This window comes from Belonocnema kinseyi, chromosome 9 (assembly GCF_010883055.1).
Source record: "Belonocnema kinseyi isolate 2016_QV_RU_SX_M_011 chromosome 9, B_treatae_v1, whole genome shotgun sequence".
NCBI lineage: Eukaryota > Metazoa > Arthropoda > Insecta > Hymenoptera > Cynipidae > Belonocnema > Belonocnema kinseyi.
The window spans coordinates 74,555,583-74,561,692 of NC_046665.1; the positions used below are offsets into that span (position 1 = coordinate 74,555,583).

Sequence of the window (6,110 nt, forward strand, 5' to 3'; positions counted from 1 at the left end):
GGTGCCATTCAGCTTTCGGCACGGTTTTCACACCTCCGCTTGGGGGTTAATTCCTTCGGGACCACCCCTGGACAATTGTCCGCAACTGCCTATTTATTTTTGGCAGAAACCCTTGGTACAGGGACCCTCTATTCGCAACCTGAGGACGCGTTCGGGGGCTTTGTCATAGGCCCTTCGGTTTGATTCTAGAGGGATCAAAACCGAACCGAATGTATATATATATATATTTTTTTTTTTCAACGGAGACTCTTCTTGGCTTGCATTATATCCTCTGCAGCATCTTTAAGAATAGTTTTGGTTTATTTAGATGTTTTTTAGAAATATGTGCACCCTTGTCGCATTATTTTCATAAATCGGCTTATTAGCTAATTACTGGCCTCACAAACCGGTTCCTATATTCCCTATTCCTATTGTACCCTATATTCAGTTAAGGTCCCTAAAGTACTCTATTTTAGGATTTGGCCCTTCGGGTACCCTATTGGAGTCAGGCACTTAAAAAAAAAATCAAAAAATCATAAAATTTCTATGAGAAGTAACTGTTGAAAAAATAAAGGCTACCACATAGTCACTTTTTTAAATGGAAATAGCACATAAGTCACTTTTCATTCAATAAATTAATTCGTGGGTTAATCACTATTTATTTCAGGTCTATACCTATTTTTGAATTATATTGGATTCTTTGAAATATTTCTGGGTATTTATGAAGGTTCCGAGAGATTTTAATAGATTTCAACAATTTTAAGCAATTTTTAAGATTTTAAGTTATTTTTAAAACTTCTAAGGCATTTTCAGGACCTTTTAATTTGAAGCATTTTAGGGAATTTTAAAAGATTCCAAGGATTTTTCCCAATTAATTTCATGAATTTGAAGTGATTTGTAAGCTTTTGAAATATTATAGGAAAAGAAATTTTCTAGAATTTCTGAAGATATGGAACGATTTTACAGGACGTATGAGGCTTGAAAATATTTAACATTATTTCCGAGGATTTCAATGACTTCAATGGATTTCACAACTATCAATGTATTTTAATACATTTTTCATGATTTCAAAAAATATCATTGAACATCACGGAATTTTATAATATTTCAGTGGATTTTACAGAATTTACTCGTGAGAAGTGAGGTATTTTGAAGGGTTTTAAAGGCTTGAAGTGATTTTGAATTCACCCTGAATGATGTGGAATACTCTTGAATTTTATGAATTAACTGAAAGTTTTTTAATTCCATTGAATTTCTATAATTTTACTCTTTTCTACTTAATTCAATGGATTTAAACAAAAAATTTTAAGTTTTAATTTAATCATCATTCGGGTCAGTTGATAAAATCATTAAAGGATTTGAAATATTTTAACGCATTTTTTTCAAATTCCTTAGCATTTTCTAGAGCTTTACCAAATTTTGTTAGATTCTTAAAATTGTTCCAATTCACCTGAATTCTTTTGAATTTATCTTGAATTGTTTTGTAATCATTAGTCACTTCTTGTGTTAAAAATTAGTAGGTTTTCAAAGATTTTAAGAGATTTGACATTTTTCTTGGAATTCACCTTGAATTTTTTTTTAAATATTTGGAATTCTCTTGAATTTTTTTATAAATTTATATGAATCCTTCTAAATTCACTTAATTCTACTTAATTCAATGAATTTTTAAAAGTTTTGAACCCCGTCATGAATTCTGAAGCATTTCATCAAATTCTTTAAATTCCCTGGAATTTTTCGAAGCTTATTTCAAAGTAACTGAATTCAATTAAGTTTGATCATATTTTCAAATTCTTTAAAATTCAGTTTATTTGTTGTTGTAGTAATTCACCTTCAATTTTTATAAATTTAATTGAATTCTTCCTTTTCGCAATAGATTCCTCTAAATTCATTCCAGTTTTACGGAAATCCATTGAATTTTTTAACATATTTTAACCCGTTGAGCACGAAAAAGGTACCCTATGATTGTGACAAAAAGTACCATTTGTTCCCTTCATTTTATCCCATAGGGACTGTGTGGCTTGTAATTAGTTTAATTTGTCTCATTTTAATCATACAAACAATTGCAATTGTTTGCTCCTTTGAATAAAGTATCAAATTCAATTTGCTCTCAACGGAAAGGCATTCAGTGGTTAACATTTTCAATGGCCTTCTTAACACTTGCGTAATGAAATTGTTCCCACAAATTAGATTTTTCGAAAACAAAAGTAGGTAGGAAAAATGTTATGAAAACGAAAATAGCAAACAGCTTTGATGTATTTAAAAAACTAGAATAAAGTTTGAATAGTTACCGTATGTCTCGTGCACGAAGGAATAATAAAGAAACCGAACTGCCTTGAAAACCTTTTTCGAATCTGACAGAAGCAATGGCACCGTAAGTGCCAGGCCTGCAAGCAATAATCACTCTTCACTAAGTGCGCAATGGCGACATGTTCTCTTCTCATGCACGGAAAAGTACGAAGAGTTTTTGAAAATAAAGTATATTTATCATGTTATGCGACTTTGTTTTTTTTCAACCGACAAAAGTATTTTGAGTTTTCAAGTAAAATGAGTGTGTGAAAGGTTTAAAATATAATAAATAATCATTCATACTTTTAGTTACGTGAATACGTAAGTTGAATGAGTTGCATAAGATTGCCATAATCAAAGGAGTACTTTATGAAAGTGGAAAGTATAGATACCAATTGCAAGATTTCATGTTCATAGAATTTCATGAAATTTTATACTTACCACTTTTATAACGCACTCCTTTGATTTCCGCAGTTTCTCAGGGCGTAGGGCGGGAGCGGTTGTGAATGTCGCCTCGGAGCGCAGGTACTCTGTGAAGTATATTGCGCAATATTATATATTCTAGTTGGACACGGTTTAGCCTGCGCTGACTGCTTACGTTTCGATTTCACCGATTTAATTCCAAGGAATTTACAGGCAACCCCCGATACTGGAACTAAACCGAAAGTTGGGTATAATTATATGATGCATCTTTTACGCACGTATATTACTTGGTAGCTCGAAAAACTTTTGCCCGTTGCAAAAAAAAAAAAAATAATAATAATAATAAACTCGCATAACCTGATAGATATAATGTATTACCAAAATTTGTTTCACTCGAACTTCACCGTGCATGAAAAGAAGCTACGTTGCGTTTGCGCACTCAGTGAAGAGTGATAACTACACGGAGAGACTTTGGATACTAATATTTCTTTTATCGCATATCCATAATTCAAATAAAGTGTACGAATTTAGGGATAATCGAGGTTCGGTTAGAAAAAGCCGAATAGTGACTATGAAAATGCAGACTAATATCTTTGATTAGAATAAATCGTACGAGTTTTAGACTCTTGCATAAAAAAATGCAGTATTTCTAAGTCGCTGTATTAAATTTTGTAATGGATTCGAATAACGAAAATTATTATAGTGCTTTGAAAGAAATGAAACAGAATGTTAAACATCTCGTTACGAACGCCTTGCAATATTTCTAAACCACTATATGAAAAATGGGGGTCACGTGATGTTGTGTTTCACGCTGGCGCATGGCAAAAAAAGAAACGGAGAGAAGTGTACGAACGCACACTATTGCATGGACTTCATATACTTCTTAATATATACATGTGGGGTATTCGCTCGGATGGTCGCTCGCCACAGTGAGTTTGTTTACGAAGATGTAACTAATATCTAAACGCATATATAAACCTATCTTATATCTATAAATCGCACGCATTTCGCTGAGACTTTTGATTCTTTCGGTCCTTTTATAATAAACGAGAGAAACGTATCACTACTTGTGAGAAACTTATAGTGCTTGGTCAAAAATTTCAGGTGCTCCAGACTTAATTAACTATTTAACCCCCCCCCCCCACACACACACACACATTGAAAATACATTTAGAGATTTTGGAATCTTTCAAATGCTGTGAAATTGTTGAATAAAAAAGTACAATGTCTGATTTGCCATTTTATTAAGCATAAAAAAATTACTTTTTTTGAAAACCCAAACACGAGAGGAACAAGAAATTTAAAGACGAAAGTTGTGATGAGAATTTTTCCACGCAGCAGGCGGATTTTATTGTATTTTTATACTCTTTATTAGTATGTTTTTCACGATTAAAATAAAAACTACGCACCCAATTCAAAAGCGATTCTTAACAAATTGATACATCTTTTTCAAATGCGTAATTTCTGTCTTTTTCCGTATTTTGCATGTGCTTGAAGTTTCGAATCATCATTAGGATAAATTGTTCGTCTGTTTGAATACTGTATGTATCCGTACACAGAATGTTTGAATCTTGGAATAAAGTTGTCCAAAAATGTTTCCAATGCGCTCACTTTTTGATTTTTTTCCAAAATGGCTGGCTAAAAAACTTGACCTTTAGTTTAAGACACTAAAAAATATACCAAAGGCCAAGCCAAGCTGTAAACTCTTTGGAATGTTGTCGTGCTAACAAACTAAACATCTACAGACTAACAGACAGAAAGAATAATTAAAAATATATATTTTTATGTAAAGCGACAGTTCTGGATTTTCAGGTTTTCATTTATTTTATAAAATGTAAAAGTAATTATTAGCTCATTTGAGAAAGAATCACGTTAATTTATACTAATAATCAGTATATTCTTTATGTATTTAATATGTTGAAAGATATCAATACAAATATTAAAAAACATTATGCTCAGAATTATCTCAGGGCGTCTACTCAAATTCAGTAAAAAAATTCCCTGACAATTCTAGGATGTTGCCAGGTATACATAGATTTTCCCAGGCCCTAATTTTTCTGAATAATGAGCCACTCAAGTACTAAATATCACATTCTTTAAAGCAATTCTGACCCAACATCCCTTAAAAAGTATTACATAATACTTTAAAAAAACTTCTGTTATCCATTTGTGAATGGTTAATTGGTAGTCAACTAAGTTTATTAAAAGTGGTAAAAAATAGGAATAAATGAAGCGTGGTCCAAAAAAAGCTTTTTTCTAAAATGTCTGCCCTACAAATTTTTCATTTTGGTGTCAAAATGTCTCCTGAATATTGTCATTATTTATAAAAAAATATTTAGGGATCTTGCAAGCCTTTTTTTGCACAAAATTGCTTTTTTAATTTCAACTATTAATTTATAATTTTACTTCAGTACATATGGGGCATTATTCCTCAACTGCCCCAACTCAAAGAGTCATGTTTTTCGATTGTCTCTAAATTCTGGGAATATGTTCGCCTACACAACAGTAGTTAATCCACAAACTTATAGACCAGGATTACCAACCCTCCCCAAGTGAGGGGGGGGGGTTGAATTTTCAACCCCAATGCCTGCAGGGGTAGTTTCAAACGCCTGTAACTTCCTTTCTAATTTCGCGATTTAAAATTTTTATGAGGATTTTGGAAAGTGCTTTTTACACGCTTTCATCCTATTTTATTATTTATAACAAAAAAATTGTTTAAACGATTTTTTCAATAAATCAATTGTTTATTACCTTTTTTCGCAATTTAGGCATCTAAGATTTTTTTTAAATAGTCTCAAAAGAAAGCTTGACTTTTTTACTATGAAAAATGTCTAATAAGAAAATGGACAAATTGAAATTCAATGAGTTACAGTGCCGGTTGTAGAGGGAGTCCTCGCGCTCGCACTCGGGCGTTATGCGGCAGCATACCGCGGAACAGTTTTCAAGTATGCCATTTTTTGTATTACTCACATTGATCCAAAATTGCATGAAGTCATCAGAAAAAACTATTCAGTAATGTTAACCAGTCAGTTTGAAGAAGTTAAAAAATTTTAAAGTTATTATGAAAAAATATGAAGTAAAAAGCACTTTCTTAAAAATGAACAGTATTTTTCTGAAGATAAATGATTCCTCACTATTATAATTTATTATCCGACAATAATTGGTTATTGCTCTTGCAATTTTTTAAAACAAATACATGATTCAACCAACTTCTCACGTATAAAGTGTTTGAGTAAATAAAGTACTAACGGATTAGTAATTAACGCCTGTCGTCAGGCCTGTCGTCTTTTATCTGCAAGATGATTCCTGGTTTAGCTTTCGATTACGTTTAGGATTCGGGAAAACCTCACTTTTCTCCTCATAGGAAAATCGTTTCAGATCCAGCTGTCCCTTTGCGTTCGGAGCGAATGAATGATATTTGA

The 6,110-nt window shown here is 32.1% G+C and overlaps 1 protein-coding gene across 1 annotated transcript in view; it reads left to right on the forward strand.

Moving 5' to 3' along the window:
• The window catches only part of LOC117180591 (E3 ubiquitin-protein ligase MIB1-like), a 191,450-nt gene that overhangs the window by 42,396 nt on the left and 142,944 nt on the right, over nucleotides 1-6,110 (forward strand). The gene's annotated exons all lie outside the window — the stretch shown is intronic.